General features: G+C 41.8%; 1 protein-coding gene across 1 annotated transcript in view; it reads left to right on the top strand.

Moving 5' to 3' along the window:
- Positions 1-20140, top strand: part of FRMD4B (FERM domain containing 4B) — a 372987-nt gene that overhangs the window by 73352 nt on the left and 279495 nt on the right. The gene's annotated exons all lie outside the window — the stretch shown is intronic.

Below are 20140 nucleotides of genomic sequence, written 5' to 3'. Positions count from 1 at the left end.
TGATCAGGAGAATGTGGTGCTTGGACAGACTAGTCATATTCTTCTTCTGGAGTTGGGAGGTATATACTAGGATTGAGAAGAGCTGAGACACTATGGTTGTGATTATGTCATTTATTTCTCACAAAAAACCCTAGGCACATTCTTTTATTAACCCATGTTACAGATTTAAAAATGGAGGCTTGACAAGGTCAGGTGACTTGCTCACAGTCATGTAGCTGGTAATGGGAGAACAAGGATTGAAACAAGGGAAGCTTGATTTGGAGAACCACAGGTTTCACTGCCTACAGTGAGTGAAACAATTTTTTTTGAACCTAGGTCTCTACTGGCTGTGAATCTCCACAGCCAATTCACAAACAGTGAGGTGCCACTCTAGAAGACTGTGTGATGTAGTAGTTGTGAGCATGGATTTTAAGAGGCAGATGGATTTGGGTCCAAATCATGCCAGTTACCGCTCAAATGCTAGCTCTCTTAATAAGTCACAAGTGCTTCTTGGTGAAGTATTTCCTAGCTTTATTAGCTTCCTTCCAGAGATGGAAAAGTTGAGCTTGGAGAACCAAAGTGACATGTCAAATTTCAGACCCAAAGAGTACCTCCACTTCTCATTGGCTCCAAAGCCCATTCTCTTTCCATCTTACCAGTGCCTTAGAAAATACAGTGGGACCTCTGGGGGAGAGAGATGGGGACAAATAAGCATGTTCTGGCTTTCTAACTTTTGCTTTGCCTAGAAGACGGGGATTCTAATTAAGGTTTTATTTTTTAAAAGACTTCTAGCCGGGCACAGTGGCTCACGCCTGTAATCCCAGCACTTTGGGAAGAGAAGGTGGGCAGATGGCTTGAGCCCAGGAGTTCAAGATCAGCCTGGGCAACATGGTGAGACCCTGACTCTACAAAAAAATAAAAATAAAAAATTAGCTGGGTGTGGTGGTACATGCCTATAGTCCCAGCTACTCAGGAGCCTGAGATGGGAGGATCAGTGAACCTAGGAGGTCAAAGCTATAGTGAGCCATGATTGAGCCACTGCACTCCAGCCTGGGTGACAGAGTGATCCTGTCTCAAAAATAAAAGAAAAGAAAAGGTTTTGCTTTTCTGTTTGTTGGTTTTAACTTTGTGTTATGAGAAAATACAAACATAAACAAAGGCAAAATGTATGATTATCATTCCTGTATCCAGCATGCAGGTTTCAACAATTATCAACTCATGGCCAACTGTGCTATATTAGTACCCTATTTCTCCCCTCCTTATTGTTTAGAAGCACATCTCAGATATCATATTATTTTTCTGAAAATATTTCAGTGTGTATCCTCAAAAGATAAGGACTGTTTTTCCACAAAAACAATCTCATACCTTTAACATTTAAGAATAATCCAGTTTCTAATTAAACTAAAGAGCTTCTGCACAGCAAAAGAAACTATCATCAGAGTGAACAGGCAACCTACAGAATGGGAAAAAAAAATCTGCAATCTACCCATCTGACAAAGGGCTAATTTCCAGAATCTACAAAGAACTTAAACAAATTTACAAGAAAAAAACAAACAAGCCCATCAAAAAGTGGGCAAAGGATATGAACAGACACTTCTCAAAAGAAGACGTTTATGCAGCCAACAGACACATGAAAGAATGCTCATCATCGCTGGTCATCAGAGAATTGCAAATCAAAACCACAGTGAGATACCATCTCATGCCACTTAGAATGAGAAAAAAAAAAAGTCAGGAAACAACAGATGCTAGAGAGGATGTGGAGAAATAGGAAGGCTTTTACACTGTTGGTGGGAATGCAAATTAGTTCAACTATTTGTGGAAGACAGTGTGGCAATTCCTTAAGGATCTAGAACTAGAAATACCATTTGACCCAGCAATCCCATTACTGGGTATATACCCAAAGGATTATAAATCATGCTCCTATAAAGACACATGGACACGTATGTTTATTGCAGCACTATTCGCAATAGCAAAGACTTGGAACCAACCCAAATGTCCATCAGTCATAGACTGGATAAAGAAAATATGGCACACATACACCATGGAACACTATATAGTCATAAAAAAGGATGAGTTCATGTCCTTTGCAAGGGACATGGATGAAGCTGGAAACAATCATTCTCAGTAAACTATCACAAGAACAGAAAACCAAACACCACATATTCTTACTCATAGATGGGAATTTAACAATGAGAACACATGGACACAGGGTGGGGAACGTCACACACCGGGGCCTGTCAGGGGGTGGGGGACTGGGGGAGGGATAGCATTAGGAGATATACCTAATGTAAATGATGAGTCGATGGGTTCAGCAAGCAAACATGGCACATGTATACATGTGTAACAAACCTGCACGTTGTGTACCCTAGAACTTAAAGTATAATAATAATTTTAAAAAAAGAATAATCCAGTCAATGCTAACCTAAATGTCTCACGGAATTCTGTATTTTCTGAAGGTTTTTTTTTTTTTTTTTTTTTGAGACGGAGTCTCGCTCTGTTACCCAGGCTGGAGCGCAGTGGTGCAATCTCGGCTCACTGCAACCTGAGCCTCCTGGGTTCATGCCATTCTCCTGCCTCAGCCTCCCGAGTAGCTGGGACTACAGGCGCCTGCCACGGTGCCAGGCTGATTTTTTGTATTTTTAGTAGAGACGGGGTTTCACCATGTTAGCCAGGATGGTCTCAATCTCCTGACCTCATGATCTGCCTGCCTTGGCCTCCCAAAGTGCTGGGATTACAGGTGTGAGCCACCACGCCTGGCTGAAGATTGTTTTTGACTTAAGGTCCAAATAACATCAGCTTTTGGGGATTGGTTGATATGTCTGTAAAGCCTCTTTTAATCTGTAAGTTTTCCCTCCATCTGTTTGTTATTTCCCCTTGCAGTTTAGACATTGAAGAAAATTGGTTATTTGACCTGCAGAGTTTCTCACAGTCTGGATTTTGCTAATTTTACTGCCTTGTTGTAATTCAGTGTTCTGTTTGATGCTTGTTGGTAGTTGGATCGAGATAGTTGTTAAGATTCAGGTTCAATTTTGTTTTCTGAAGACTAATTCATTGATGGTGTGTTGTTCCCTTAGGAGCCCCATTGCATCAGGTGATCACTCTGGGATATTGGCAATCAGTGATGGGTCCATTAATTCATTAAGGGCTGTGAAATAGTGATATTCTAATTCTGTCAGTTTTTTTCCTCCTGTCCTAGAAGGACCACTTCTATAAGAAAGGGGTCTCCACATTTAAAACATTTGCAAACCATTGCATACTGAGTATCACATGGTCTTTACTTAATCTGTAGTCCTAGTTTCATGTTTTAGAGAAAAAAAGAAAGAAAAACACCATTTCCAGGCCTTATCTGCCTTAGAAATCATATATAGGTGACAGTTTACTTTCTGGCCTGCAGACAGTCTATGGGTAAGGGCGCTGATAATGTTATGTTATCCTACTGCACTCACTTGCCAAGCTAGCATATTTCCAAGGCACTCTAAATGGTCAAAAAATACCTCTGTCCTGTTACCAGGAAACCTCCTGGCCAACATACCCTTCCCATTTCTGACAGAATAGGTATTAATGGGCAAAAAAAGTTACCAGCATGTATTTTAAATTACTATAAGCAAAAGTTTAATACAAATCAGTTGATCATTTATTCAGAAAGTCAGCCTTAGTTGCTGCTATAACCTCAGAATTGAGAGCAGCAGAGTCTGCACATGGTAGTTGCCCCATAAATATGTTTGAATGGGTACGAGTGAAGTAAAGGGTATACTGTACTTTTCCAAATGGATCAAGGTGAGGCTTCACTTATTCACAGTTTACTCCCTCTGGCTTCCAGGGTAGTGTTTCAGCAACCTGCCTGCTGTGGGAATAAGTGATCAATCATCTTCTGTGATACCCAGTAATCTTTCTACTGGGTGGATCTCTAACAGCCTTTCAAAGCTGTACTCAGGAGATGAGGCAGTCATTTCTTTGTGCAGAGAGAGCCCTCCTTTTGCAAATTTCCTTGTCCCTTTAGCTTTATGCATCATGAGCCAAAGTTTGCTTATGGATTTCCGTAGAGTCATGGTTACTAATAGTTAGGGAGTTTCTCTTCAGATAACTTATATGTAGAGTATTTTATGAAAGAGCATAAGACTTGGAGGCAGATGCAGTCTGGCTCAAATCCCAACCTTGCCTCTATTACATTGTGTCATCTCAAGTCACTACTCAGCCTAACTGGAGACTTAGTTTCCTAATCTATAAGCCAAAGATAATAGCTATCCTAAAGACTTATTATGAAGATAAAAAATTAGGATCTATAATGCACTGAGATCATTGCTTTGAATATCACTCATTAAATGAAAATATTTTGATCATGAACTTTAAATACCAATATTTGTAATTATTTTGGTCTACCCTGGAAGTGGTATATGGTATATGTACTTCAATGGACCAGAATTATGAGAAAAACTCAAAATATACCAAGTTAGAGGTAAGTCCTCACCCAGGTTCCCTGGAAAACAGATCCCCCAGGCAAAACTGTATGTGTTAGATTCTACGATTGTCATTTATTTGATATTCTAGGACAGGTAAAGCTTGATGCTGAAATAAATCAGAACAGTGGTTGCCTAGGAATGTGAGAAGAGTGGATTGACTGGTGAGGGGTCTAAGGAAACTTCCTGGGCTGATGGTTGCTCTAGATCTGGATGCAAGGGTGGGTCACATAGGTGTAGGCATTTGTCAAAACTTACTGCATGCAGATTATGTTCCATTACAAAATGAAAGCTTGGGTACTAGCACTTTATTGGGGAGTGCAATCCCAGGGAAGCAAGTGTGAGTGTGAATAAGAAGGAGTGAGCAGGGAGGGCAAGGAGGTGAATACAAGGAAGTGCATCATAGATGAGAAAGCTGGCTTTGTGACAAGCTGACTACACGGTCTTCCAGGGGTGTCTTGGGAGAAGCCATATGAAATTATTATGCTTCTGAGCAGTGCAGGGGGAGAGAGGAAGAAGAGTTCATTGGTCATTTCCCTGAGAGGCCAGGAGGAATCGCCTGCCACAAGTACCGCAGTTGGTGACTGTGGCAGAGGCCTTGGCTACCTGGCTGTACAGCAAGCCATTGCCAGGGCCTCTCAGGCCAGAAACAAGGCCAGTGCACAGATATTGGGTGATGCACAAGTGACTCAGGTGTAGGCACAGGGAGTTCTATGCATGGTTAAGGGTAAGCTCTGCAGAGCCAGAATGCATGAGTCAAGATCCTGTCTCCACCACTCACCAATTATGTAGCTTTGGGCAAGCGACTTAACCTTACCAAGCTTCAGTCTCCCTGTAGCTGTGCTGTTAGTGGCCCTGGGCCTACCCCAGAAGTTGTCTTCAGACAGTTCTCATGCACCCTGACAAGGCTGTTTGTGTCTTTTACCTGAGGGCTTTCTCTAGCAATAGAAGTGAACTGCTTCTTGCTATGGGACAGGCCAGACATCAGGGAAAGAGAGGGAACATTTCCAGGAGTGACCCTCAACCAATGAGGAGTAAAACTGCAGGATAAAACTGCGGCCTCCTAGCCCCTCCATGGGAACATTCTGAGGCATGCTCACACAGTCTCTCAGACAGTTCCTGGCAAGACTGAGCTCTGGTTACTTGCGGCTCTGGTTACTGTTCACGAAGACACCATGTTTTGGCATCCTTCCCTTCCCTGAGTCCATTCCTCACTTCCCTAACTATGCTTCCTGGTAATATTTCCCAGAAAAAGTCCTCCTCCCTGACTCCTTGTCTCAGCGTCTGCTTTTTGAAAGACCCAACCTCAGGATATCACCGGTAAGCAAAATATTGTGAGGATTCATTGGGATAATATAGAGAAGGCCCCCAGAGCAGGCCTACCCCTTACTAAGTATAAAATAAATGGAGCAATCATTTTGGCTGTTTCACCTACAGGAAGGATGCCATGTTATTTGTCATCCAAACGGGACACTTTTGAGAGGGAAAGGTAGCACTCTGTTAATTACTCAGAGACAACAGGTAAAAACTGGGGCCGTCCTGGAAAAATCCAGGACATATTGTCACCTGACAGTCATGATTTCAGTAGAAAAGAAGTTCTCTATACAAAGGAAATCCTAGCCTGGGCCAAATATTATAAACACCCCTTAACTGTTTCATATTTTCACTTTTTGTTTTAAGAGTCCATGTTCTGTTTCTTTTCTTTTCTTTTTTTTTTTTTTTGAGACAGAGTCTCACTTTGTCCTCCAGGGCGGAGTGCAGTGATGCAATCACAGCTCACTATGGCCTCAAACTCCTAGGCTCAAGTGATTCTCCCACCTCAGCTGCTCGAGTGGGTGGGACTATAGGCGTGCACCACCATGCCTGGATAATTTTTATTTATTTTAGAGATGGGGGTCTCACTGTGTTTCCCAGGATGGTCTCGAACTCCCAGCTTCAAGCAATCTCGGCCCACCTTGGCCTTCCGAAGTGCTGGGATCGCAGGCCTGAGCCACCAGGCCTCACCAATTTCACATTTTTAATGTGTTATTGTTTCTTAAAGTGGAGGTGTGTACTGTGCTGCTTTATTGCCTAAAAGAGATAATATTAAACCTCAAATTTGCAACTTAACAATGAAAATGTCATTTACAAAGAACTGACAGGGGATATCACACACAGAGAGAGGTGCTTTAGATCTAAACACAATTGAAAGAACTATTCAAACTTTTCCTGGTAGAGTAGCAAATTGAATTTTGAGAGACCAAAAACTTCAGATGTAGAAAGCTAATATCCAAATGTGATGCATTTGAAAGAATATGAGAATTATTGTCTAGATAGTGTTGACCAAGAATAGCCATTTCTCATGGTGAAAATAAGAAATGTAGAATCTCAGCTCCAATTAGAGCTGGAAGGAGTCTTATAGATCACGTAATCTGGTAGTTCACAAACATCTCTGCTGCTGAAGTCACTTAGAGGAGCTTTTGTAAATATGCAGAGAACTGACCCTTATGCTTGGAGGCCACAGATGGCCTAGAGGAGGGCTCAGGAAGCTGTGTCCTGTGGGCAACCTGGTCAAATCCAGACACACCCATTTGTTTCCATATTGTCTATGGTTGCTTTGGTTACGTAATGGCAGAGTCAAGTCTGAGTAGTTGTGACAGAGATCATACAGCCTGCAAAACCTGGAATATCTGGCACTTTATATTAAAAATTTGCCTCCCGCTAGCCAAAAACAAACTATATTTTAAAACGCTTTCCAGAAGATTCTGGTGTGCAACCAGTTTGGGAATTACTGATGACAATTTGTGTCCTCCATTTACAAATACGGTAATCCAAGAGCCCCAAAGAGTGAAGTGACTTGCCCAGCCTTGCTAAGCCGAGACAAGACTGAGGAACATCTCACTTTTTAAACCTCATCTTCCTACCACATCACCGTGTCTCTCTAAAGATGCTACTACCTTCTGTTAAAAATCAGCCTCTTCACTTGACCATTGTGGGGCTCAGCAGACAGCAGTCGGCTCTCTGGCCAACAACATGTGATGATGAATAATACAGTGAATTGGCTTGTCATCTGGCATCGTAACTTTCACGCATGCCAGAACGCCTTCCCTTTATCACGGGCACCATCTGGGTATAAAGCCACGTGGAATTTCCAACAAATGGCATTTGATAGACATGTGTGATGGAAATCTCTGAAGCGAAAGGCTGTGGGGAATGAGAGGGGTCATGCGTGCTGACAGAGAATCATTTATTCCTTGGTTCATTCATTCAATAAACATTTGCTAGTGCCTTACTATAAACCAAGCACAATGCCAGGCACTGGGCATTTAGTCTGTCTCTTCATGTATCCTATAATTTGATGGAGGTAAACAATAAATAAAAATAAATCATGGATAACTAATTAAATAGACAAGTAGATAGAGACACCTACAGTTGCTGTGAGTTTGTTACAGACAAGCACAATTCAATATGGAACACAAAAGAGGTAACAATTACCAAGTGCCTGTTATGCTCCTGGTAGTCTTTTGACATGTTATGTATGTACTGACTAATTTAATGCCCACAACAGTCCTGTGGAGGTACATGCTATTAATACTTTAACTCTCATTTTACAGATGTGAAAACTGAGGCACGGATTGGTTCATTGTTTTGCCCAAGGTCACATGGCTAATGGTGAAGCCAAGATTTCAATATACGCAGTCTGGTTCCAGAGTTTTTAATCAGTGTGTTTTATACCCTCGATAGAAGGATGCCAATCTAAGAAAGCACCATTAAATCTGTTCTGGTATCTTTCACAAGTGGGTAGCACATACAGGCATTTTATAAATATGTAATGAATGTATGAGTGGATTAAGGTATACATATATCTATATATTCTTAAAAATTATATCTAGCATAAAATGAGCTGTAGTGAGTCCTGCATTATCCATCCTCATTTTTTTCCTTTCTGAGTATTTGAGCTATTACCAGCTATTTCAGCCAAAGCACTGCTGCAGCACTTTAATAAGAAAGGTGAAATGCAATAATTAGACAGAGCTCATTAAATCAGTTCAATGATTCTGAAGTAGGAACCAGAGAACCATAATTTACTGAAATGTTTGAAGTATTAGTATGCAGTGAGAATAATAAAACTATGAAGTTAAATTCTTACAAGATTGCTGCAAGAAAAAAGGCAGTGGATCATAAACATAGAAGTACCAACGGTGTATTTATTCCATTTTGTTAGCACATAAAGCACTGTGTGTTTAGGAGGAAGTTAAGCAGACTCAGAGTCTCAGGAAGCATGTGTGCCCTAGAGGTTTGTAAGGATCAGATTCTTTTGAGTTGATTTCCCATTTCAGAGTGAGTCAGCAGGCAGGTGTTCTTCAAACCAATTTTAAGTGACATCTTTGTGAATCGGAAGTGGTGGGTCTTTGGAGCAAATTAGACTCCTTTTTTTTTTTTTTTTTTTTTTTTTAAGCAGCCCATGAAAACAAACGTGGCACAAGATTTTAACACTTCGACCTCGGCCATGTTACCATTTTAGTGGAGTGCAGTAATGACAAGCAGTGTGCCCAAAGGGACACACTCCCAGGACCCCAAGTAGATGTTCAAAGACTGGTAGAAACATTGTTGCTTTTTAGGTAGACTAATATTTTATTTTCTCTATCTTCAATATCACTTATTTTCTGTCTTTCTTATTACAAAAGTAAAGCATGTTTATTATGGAAAATTGAGAAAATACAACAAAGAACAAAGAAGGAAATAAAAGCCATTTGTAGTTCCCTTACCCAGATACAGCCATGCTAACCTTTTTTTCCTTTCAGTCCTTTATCCAGACATTACAAAAATATAATCATGCTGTTCATACCATACTTAAAATTTTTGCTTGCTGTGGACATTTTCCCCTCCTTTCTTTTCTTTTTTCTTTGTTCCTTCATTCCTGTCTTTCTTTTGCAAAAATAACTTTAACTTTTTCTGGTTATAAAAGTAATACATGTTCATTGTTAAATACACACGCACACACACACGTTTGTGTGTGTGTATGTGAATTAGACTGCACAAAACGAACTCCTACCATTTAAAGCAGGAGTCTGCAAACTTTTTCTCTACAGGGCCACATAATGAATATTTTTAGCTTTGTGGGCAACATGGACTGTGTTGCAGCTACTCAGCTGCGCCATTTTAGTATGAAAGCAGCCATAGACAACATGTAAAAGAAAGAGTGTGGCTGTGCTCCAGTAAAACTTTATTTAGCCAGTCCAGGAACTAGTTTGCTGACCCCATCTAGAGGAAAGCACTAATAATGTACAGACATATGCTTTTTTTTTTTTTTACAAAAATGGAATCATACTACATAAACTGTCTTGTATATATTTAAATATTCATTAGTGTCTGTTGTGTGCCAGCTCATAGACAGTGGTGTATACAATGGCGAACAAGACAGACAAGGACCCTGCTTTCCTGGAGTTTACTGCAGGAGACACGATTAACATAATAAGTGCTCTGAAAGTAATGAGGGGGCTGTGATGGAGAAAAATCAGCTTTCTAGTGTAGCATAACTTTTGCAACCAATCTCTCCTTTACGGGCATTTAATTTCCTTAATTGCTTCTATTATAGACTGCACTGTCATAAACATTTTTGGGACTAAGGCTTTATGAAAAACCATCATTTTTTCCTTAGGGTAAATTCCTTGAAATGGAATAGCTGAGTCTAAAGGCATATGAATTTTTTTAGTCTTTTGCTAAGCATGATCAAACTGCTTTCTCGAAAACTTACATCAACTTACACTTCTACCTCGGTTGGCGTTTTTTTTCTTACTTTCTTTGTGCAAACACTTTGAGTTTCATGAATTGACAAAGTGAAATGAAAGTGTCATACACCTTGGCTGTGAAGCGGAAAGGAAGAGGTAGGGAATCGTAGGAGGGAGAGGAGCACTGTTTCAGATGTTTTGTCTCTGGGGGCATCCTGTGATTCAATCCCTATATAATAGATGGAAATCTCACAATTTCTTTAGAGATACTCGGCACCAGTTATTAACTGCCTTCACCACGTGCCAGAAACTAAACTAAGTCCTTGATGTGCATAATCTGAATTAAGCCTCAAAGCAAAATGGAACCGATGGCAAGTGGTTCTGATTTAAGCCTCAGAACAAAATGGAACTGAGAAGATACAAATGGCCAGGTGATGGTGGAACAGGATCCTGAACCTAGAATAGAAGTCTCACGCTGCCAGCCCTGTGGTCTGTTTTCTTTGACTCACACAGTGGGAGCCAGCACAATGTTTAAAAATTTATTAACATAGTTAAAGACATTAAAAAATTGGAATTACAAAGTGTTGCATAAAATTCATAGTTAAAACTTTGGAAAAATTAAAACACCTAGCCACACTTGGGGTCACCTTGTGCCCAAAATTGGTGGGTTTTTGGTCTCACCGACTTCAAGAATGAAGCCACGGACCCTCGCAGTGAGCGTTACAGTTCTTAGAGATGGTGCATCCAGGGTTTGTTCCTTCTGATGTTCCGTCGGACGTGTTCGGAGTTTCTTCCTTCTTACGGTTTCATGGTCTCACTGGCTTCAGAAGGGAAGCTGCAGACCTTCACAGTGAGCCTCACAGCTCTCAAGGTGGCATGTCTGGAGTCGTTCATTCTTCCTGGTGCATTCGTGGTCTCACTGTTCTCAGAAGAGAAACTGCAGACCTTTGCCGTGAGTGTTACAGCTCATAAAGGCAGTGCAGACCCAAATAACAAGCAACTGCAAAAATTCATTGCAAAGAGCGAAAGAACAAACCTCCCACATTATGTAAACGGACCTGAACCTGTCACTGCTGTGGCGTCCGGCAGCCTGCTTTTATTCCCTTAGCTGACCCCACCCACATCCTGCTGATTGGCCCATTTTACAGGGAGCTGATTGGTCCATTTTACAGAGAGCTGATTGGTCTGTTTTACAGAGAGCTGATTGGTCCATTTTGATAGGGTGCTGATTGGTGCATTTACAATCCCTGAGCTAGACACAGAGTGCTGATTGGTGTATTTACAATCCTTTAGCTAGACATAAAGGTTCTCCAAGTCCCCACCAGATTAGCTAGATTTAGAGTGCTGATTGTTGTACCCACGAACTCCAAGCTAGACACAGAATGCTGACTGGTGCATACACAATCCTCTGGCTAGACATGAAAGTTCTCCAAGTCCCCACCCGATTTAGGAGTCCGGCTGACTTCCCTAGTGGATCCCACGCAGGGGCCGCGGGCGGAGGTGCCCACCAGTCCTGTGCAGTGCGCCTGCACTCCTCAGCCCTTCAGCAGTTGATGGGACCTGGTGCCATGGAGCAGGGGGTGGTGCCCTTTGGGGAGGCTCTGGCTGCACCAGAGCCCACTGCGGGGCTCAGGCATGGTGGGCTGCAGTCCCAAGCCCTGCCCCTCGGGGAGGTGGCTGAGGCCTGGCCAGAATTGGAGTGTGGCGTGGGCGGGCCGGCAGTGCTGGGGGACCCGGCACACCCTCCGCAGCTGCTGGCCCGGGTGCTAAGCCCCTCACTGCCCGGGGCCGGTGGCACCGGCCAGCTGCTGGGAGTGCAGGGCCTGCCGAGCCCACCCCACCTGGAACTCACGCTGGCCCGTGAGTGTGGCGCACAGCCCTGGTTCCCACCTGCACCTCTTCCTCCACACCTCCCAGCAAGCAGAGGGAGTGGCTCTGGCCTCAACCAGCCCAGAGAGGGGCTCCCACGGTGCAGCAGCTGGCTGAAATGCTCCTCAAGTGCAGCCAGAGTGGGCGCTGAGGCCGAGGAGGCGCAGAGAGCAAGCGAGGGCTGCCAGCACGCTGTCACCTCCCAACGTTCCTACTTGCTGTTAGTTGGGTAAAGTCAGGGAGTGAGTATCTCCTTCTACACATGGGACAGGAGTTCCTATGATGATACTATTGAACTGAAATTACAGCCCACTCAGAAATTCCTCCTTCTTATTGTTACTGTTATCGCTGGGGATACAGCAGGAGAATGTGTTCTGCCTCCTTATCCAATCTACTTCTCTTATTTATTTGATTGTCCTGGGCTGTGGGATGGTATAGGCCTGAGGAGGAGGCAAACATGGGTGCAGCCCACCACTGTGATCCAGCTTGGGTCCCAGTGCGGGGGACACATCAATGCTTGCTTAAGTGAGGAGATACCAAGTTCTTGTGGGGACTCTTGTTTTCTAGGCTTCTGCCTCCCTCCTTTCACATCCATTTTTCTCACTCATCCTTTATCCATCATCTGAATTTCTTTCTGGTACACATCACTGCACTTTTCTTGGCTACATGGATTTCCTTACTCCATTTCACCTTAGAGAATGCACTTGGCCAGGATCTGCTCTCAAAGCGTCAGATAATCATCTCCTCCTTTTTCCAATTCCTCTCTGCCAAATGCCATGCACCCCAGCCAGGCCATGTGCCCATCTCTCCCCCACTGGGAAGCCATGCTGAGATTGGTCTTCTACGGGGAATATTCCTGGGATTTTTTAAACTTGTAACTCTGTGTGTCTCCCTAGGCTAGAGGACAACTCTGATAGCCCTAGCAGCTTTGAGAACCAGAGTTTGGCTAGCTCCAGGCATCACTTTGTATTTTATTTATTTAGAGCTGCATTATGCAGCCAAGAAATCTGCTTTTACATACATGTGCTTCCCAGGTGCCCGGCGCTAAGCACGGTGCCAAGTCAGAGGGTACCAGGAAGCAAAGTACAGTCTGAGAGTCTGAAGGTGCCATCAGAGAGTAAGGACCAAATGCAAGAATATGACTCCTGCACCAGGAGTAGATTCAGAAGGTCCCTGACACAGAGCCAGCCAGATGAAGGAGGCTTCTATAAGGTGCTGCAAGACAAGGCACTGTACATAGATACAGCTTTTAAAGACACCAAATCAGGTCTTTTAATGGCCATCTACTCAAGCCCATCTCTTCATCTCTTCCCTAAGCCCACCTGACTGCCTGTGTCTTCAATAAACTCTCCCATCCCCACACTTCTGGAATTGTGTTGTCCAGTATGGAAGCCATTAGCCACACATGGCAACTGAGCATCTGAAACATGGCAAGGCCGAATTGAGATGTAGTGTAAATATAAAGCACACACTGGATTTTGAAGGCTTAGTACGAAAAATAGAATGCAAAATATTGTATCAATAAACTTACGTCAGCTATATGTAAAATAATAATGTTTTGGCTATGTTGGGTTAAATATATTACTAAACTTATTCTATTTTTCTTTCTTACTTTTATTAATGTGGCTGCAGAAATCTGAAAATTATACATGTGCCTGTCATTTGTGACCCACGTTATGTTTCTGCTAGACAGTTCTGTTGTAGAGTACTTCCTGACCTAGCCACATGAAATGTGCTTCTTTATGAATTTGCTATTTGCTATATATTCTCAGTCTCTAAATAGGTATAAGACAAGACTAATGTCTAGTTTCTCTCTGTTTCATCAGTCTCTGCCCAAGTGTCCCTTTTTCTATTAGAGAGCCAATGTGTATTGGATAATGATTCTTTCATTCACTTGACAAATATGTGTTGAACTCATACTCTGTGCCAGGCTTCCCTGGGAACTTAATAAACTTTAACTCAATACCTAGCATAATCCTGACAGGGTAGAAATTATTAGCTTTGTTTCACAGATAAGGAAATTGGGGTAGAAAGTCTAAATGACTTGCTCAAAGTCACCCACTCGGTAAGTGGCAAGAAAAGATTTCGCTTTTGTCCAGCTCCAAATCGCACGCCCTTTCTACTTAAGCATGCCAATCCTGTTGATCCTTCACCTCTGCCCAGTTGCTTCCTCAATACTGTCTTCTTCTTTGTATATACACACTTATTACAATGCTTGTTAATAGTCCAGCTTTCCCAGTAGACTTCATGTGAGGACATAAACTATTTCTCTTCTGATCACTGTTGCATCCCTAGTGCTTTGCACATGCCTGGCACTTAGTAAATAATCTGGTGAACATATGAAGGAATAAATGATGATGTCTTCTTCCTCCTACCATTATAAAGTTCGTGTTGAATTCCATTTTCCTGGAGAGGAACAACTCAGTGTCTCAACAATATTGTAAACATTTGTTTTGTATTTTATTTATTTAGAGCTCCATTATGCAAAGAAGAAATCCATTTATGTGAGAGTCTGGGAAAGAAATCTCTCCTTCCCTGCTTGTCTCTCTTTCTGCACAGTATGTTATCTCAGACCAACATGACACCACCAGCCACCTGTCTTTTGTCAAAAGAGAATATGCATCCTCGTAGCAGCTGTATGCTGGCTGTTGCCAGGGCCTTAGTACAGAGCTGGGACTGGTGTTTTTTTAAATTATCTTGGCATAATTTTTTCATTATGGAAGTGATCTGAATAGGTTGTAACATGCCAGGACCACCTAGTGGTTATAAGAAGTAAACCATCTCACCCACCAGAGAAGAAAGGCAGCCTGGCATGGAGAGAGGATTGCTGAGCTACAAACCATAAGGAATGGTTGCTAGTCTCAGCTTTGCCATGTTCTGTCTCTGCACTTGTGGATGGATAAGCCATGATACCTCATTACTGTAAACCTTATTTTTCATACCTATAAAGAGAAGACATTAAAATAGACCAGGGAGGACAGCACCATGGCCTGTGTACCACCCTGCTGTTTCCACCTTCCACTGCAGACATTGCTGATCAATCACAATATATTCTTCCATTGATCCAGGCTACAGCTTCATAAACCTTATCACAGCACTTCCTACAGCTATCATCCATCAGTCACTGATCATTGCCAGGCCAACAGTTCTTTCTGGAGTCTCACAAATGTAGGTAGTGGTTTATTGTTTGTTTGTTTGTTTTGGTGCAGGATAGGAAGAAAAGAGATCGCAGCAGGACAGTTTTTATTCTCAAAAACCATCCCTACTTTACTTGGAAATCACCACTCTGGCTATGATAAAATCACACATCATCCTCTATATTACCCTGATGTGGAAAGGTCCCTGGGGCCCTGCTGGTTCCTGGAAGCACTGAGAAGCAGAGGCTCTGAGTGGAAGGAGGGAGCCACATTCTTTCTGAAGCTCTGCTAGAAGTCATCATTAGGATATGGCCGCAGCCTTGTACATAGTCTAAAACTTGAGATATTAGCTGGATTGTGGGAATTTCTTCTTATTAGTCAGAGCCCCAGTGTGTGGCTCTTCAGATCACTGTTTAAATTTGGACTTTTCTGGGAAAGTTTAGTTTAGTGGGAAGGCCATCAGAAAATGACTTTTCATGGCAAATGTACCATCAGATGGAAAAAGGCCACAGAACTGGCTTACGTTTTTTGTTGTTGTTGTTGTTTTGTTGGGGTTTTGTTGTTGTTGTTTTGGAGGTGGAGTTTCACTCTTGTTGCCCAAGCTGGAGTGCAATGGCACAATCTTGGCTCACTGCAACCTCCGCCTCCTGGGTTCAAGCGATTCTCCTGCCTCAGCCTCCCGAGTAACTGGGATTATAGGCACGTACAACCATGCCCAGCTAATTTTTTGTATTGTCAGTAGAGACGGGGTTTCCCCATGTTGGACAGGCTTGTCTTGAACTCCTGACCTCAGGTGATCTGCCTGTCTTGGCCTCCCAAAGTGCTGGGATTAGCGGTGTGAGCCACCACCCCCAGCCTATTTTGTTTTTCTGAGACAGCGTCTCACTCTGTCACCCAGGCTGGAATGAACCTGAGCTCAAGCGATCCTCCCACCTCAGTCTCCCAAGTAGCTGAAACTACAGGCCCATGCCATGATGCCTGGCTAATTCTTTTCAGGCCGATCTCTAATTCCTGGGTTCAAGTGATCCTCCTGCCTGGGCCTCCCAAAGTGCTGGGATTACAGGCAAGAGCTACGACATTTGGCCTGAAGTGGTTTACTTTTTTAAAGCATAAAAACGTGAACATAAATAAATGTCTGAAAGTATATAATCATGATGGCTAATGATTATTGTCTGCAGGCATTGTATGAGATGCTTTACAAATTTCATCTCACCTCATTCTCACAACCTTGAGAAATCAGTGACCTCGTTCTCCCCATTTTACTGGCAGGGAAACTGACGCTGAGGAACCTTGTTCTCCCCATTTTCCTGGCAGGGAAACTGAGGCTGAGGAAGGTAAAGTAACTTCCATGCCCACAAGCTTGTCAAGCATAGGAGTCAGGATAGGAAGCCAAATGTATGACTTCAGAAGCAGCCCTCTTAGTTTCTGTATCATAGTGCCCTACTAAAAGTTTGAGTGATTATCTTAAAGTATGGAGATTAACAATTTTAAATTGTTAAAAATTGGTCTAACAGTTTTTCTTTTTGCTTTTCTGGGTTTTCCAAAATTTCTGCATTGAACCTGTATAACCACTGAAAACAAAACAAAACAAAACAAAACAAAAGCCTTAGGGGAAAAAAAAAAAATCACAAGACTAAGAATTTAGAATCTGATTCAGAAGACCTGGATTTCACACTCAGTCTTTTTAGCTGGTTGTCTGACCTCCGGCTGATAATTTCACTTGTCTGGGCCTTGGTTCCTTGTCCAGAAAATGTGATCATAGGACTGGATGATCTGTAAGATTCCTTTTAGGATGGAAGTTATACACATTTATTTGAATGGGGGCTAGGAGATAATATCTAGATGCATTCATCCCCTTTTTCACCTCCTGGCAAATGATGATTATTTAAGAGTCAACTCTCTTGGGTTATGTGGCACAAAATACTTGTAGCTTAGTGCTCTGGAAGCAAAATAAGCTCCTTTTTAAAGTCAAAACTGTAAGGTTCTCAAAACAAATGTGTTAGAACACAATCTTCGTTGTCATCATGCACGTCTTCATGCAGGACTTGACATTTTAAATACAGTTCATTTCTGTCATAGATGTCTATTTGGTTATCTAGTCTAAACTTAGTGGCTGTGCGGTATGGAGGTCATTGAGGTAATGTTAGAGTTAAAATACATGGTATCTTATTAAGTTGGTTGCATTTATAGATCTTGAGAGGCCTTGGGGTGATAAAAATCTGAGTTATGCATTGAATTAAGCAGAGTTATATAAAGCCTGTTGAATATTAATTTTGTAATGATTCACCTTACAGTTTTACGAGGCTAGATATAAAAAGATGCTGTGAATAATTGAGCCCATCGTCTATAAAATGAAGTCTAGGGAATGGAAATAAAGAGAGCAAAGCCTTTTCCTTCTTTGCTAGCTTCTACCTGAAAACTCAGCCTCCCCAGTTTGTTAGAGCATTACATGAATGTATACTTAAAAAATTCAAGGAATATACACTAAAGAAAAAATAAAAATGTGGACATTTTAACCATATTATAGTTTTCTTTATTCTTTAGAGTCTGAATATTTTATAATTTTTTTCCAGGTTACATTTTTTCAAAATTGTTTCTACAATAAAGCAAATGCTTGCACGAGACACAAAATTATTTGTGTCTGTTGTATCTCAAATTGCCCTTTGCAGAAGTTATACAAATGAGCAATAAGCCCCCAAAAATGATGCTCAACATTATTAGTCATCTAGGAAGTGCAAACTCAAATCACAGTGAGATGCCAACTACTTCATAGCTATTAAAATGGCTAAAATTTAAAGACTAACAATGGCAAGTATCAGTGAGGATATGGAGCAACTGGAATTCCCATACACTGCTGGTGTAAATATAAAATGGTAAAACCACTTTAGACCATAGATCTCAGTTTTTTATAAAATTAAAAATTCCCTGATCATAGAATCTCACAATTCCACTCCAAAGTATTTACTGAAAAGCAATGAAAATATATGCCCATAAAAGATTTGTACTGGGGCCAGGCGCGGTGTCTCACGCCTGTAATCCCAGCACTTTGGGAGGCCGAGGCAGGTGGATCACCTGAGGTCAGGAGTTCGAGACCAGCCTGGCTAACATGGTGAAACATCGTCTCTACTAAAAATACAAAAATTAGCCAGGTGTGGTGGCACACGCCTGTAATCCCAGCTACTTGGAAGGCTGAGCCACGAGAATCCCTTGAACCCAGGAAGTGGAGGTTGCAGTGATCCGAGATCGCAACACTGCACTCCAGCCTGGCCAATAGAGTGAGACTCTGTCTCAAAAAACGAAAAAAAAAAAAAAAGATTTGTATTGGAATGTCCATGAGAGCGACATTTAAGATAATCCAAACAGGAAAGAATCCAAATGTCCATCAGAAGGTGAATGGATAAACAAATTGTGATATAGCCATACAATAGAATACTATAAAATGAAACAATACAAAAGAACAAACTGCTAATATGTGCCATAACAGGATGAATCTCAAAAACATCATGCAAACCAAAAGGAGCCAGAGACACAAAAAAATTCAGACTATGTGATTCTATTCATTTGAAATTCTAGAAAAAGTAATACGTAATGTCAGAGAGCAGATCAGTGGTTTCCTAAGGGAAGGGCAGGAAGTAAGAGAGAGAAATGAACACAAAGGGATATAAAGGAACTTCTTCGGAGAGAAAAATGTTTTGTTATCTTCTAAATACCCTGACTTGATTACTGCACATTATATACCTGTAACAAAATTTCCCATGTATCTCCTGAATTTATTCAAAAAAAGAGAAATATTCCATATCTTGATTGTGGTGGTGGGTAAGGAGTGTATATATTTGTCAAAATCTGTTTAACTCCACAATTAAAATGGGAATATTTTATTGTGTATATATGTTATACCTCAAAAAAGTTGATTTTTTAAATGCCTTCTTCAATATCTCTGTTATTGGTACATTAGTATGTCTAGAAGATGATCTTATAAGATCTTGATTCCAAATCAAGGTTCTGGTTATTTACTCATTGTGGGATCTTGAGTCTCATCTTCACATATATGAAATAGGTACAATAACTACATTTGGCCAACCTCACAGATTTTCCCTAAGAAACAAAAGAGATGATGAGTATGTAAAAGAGATTTATAAATTATGATACTGTTTAGAAAATTTGCTGTCACTACCACTCTGTAGCTCACTGTGCAAGTCAGAGTGGAATTACCTTCATTTGACACCCATTTAAAGCTTCAGTTACTTGATCCTCTTATTTGAGCCCCAAATGAACCACCCCTATACTGAATGCCTGGCTAGAACACAGAGTATCTCAGCAAAATTTCCCTAGCTTTAAAAAAAAATGTACCTGCTTCAATCTGTGTGACATGTGGATCAACCCACTCAGACTCTGAGCCCTTCACTTCCAGCAGTCACTACCTACACAATCATTCCCTCAAGAAGCACTGTAAGAGTCATCTTAGCTTGTCAATGAGGCTTAAATTTCATTTGACTGATGTCTCCAAAGGGTCTTATGTTTTCAGAGGAATGCGCTCCATGTCAGAGATTCTAAACTAGTTGTGGGGTGACAATGAGGATATTCATAGAGAGTGAGATATGTGTCTTCTGCAAATTAACTTGTCTTCCAAGCAACAAATTGAGTTTTAACTCTGAGTAGAGGGAGAGCATTTTGAAAATTGGGTTCTAACTTAATCTAAAATAACACATGGCCTGGCGCAGGTGACTCACGCCTGTAATCTCAGCACTTTGGGAGGCCAAGGTGGGCTGATCACCTGAGGTGAGTTCGAGACTGGCCTGGCCAACATAACGGAACCTCATCTTTACTAAAAATGTGAACATTAGCCAGGTGTGGTGGTGTGTGCCTTTATTCTCAGCTACTAGGGAGGCTGAGGCAGGAGAATCAGTTGAACCAGGGAGGCAGAGGTTGCAGTGAGCTGAGATCGCACCACTGCACTCCAGCCAGGACGACAGATTGAGACTCCATC

This window comes from Pan paniscus, chromosome 2 (assembly GCF_029289425.2).
Source record: "Pan paniscus chromosome 2, NHGRI_mPanPan1-v2.0_pri, whole genome shotgun sequence".
Classification (NCBI taxonomy): domain Eukaryota; kingdom Metazoa; phylum Chordata; class Mammalia; order Primates; family Hominidae; genus Pan; species Pan paniscus.
Note: the sequence above shows the minus strand (reverse complement) of the source record. Positions and strands in the feature narration are given on the sequence as shown.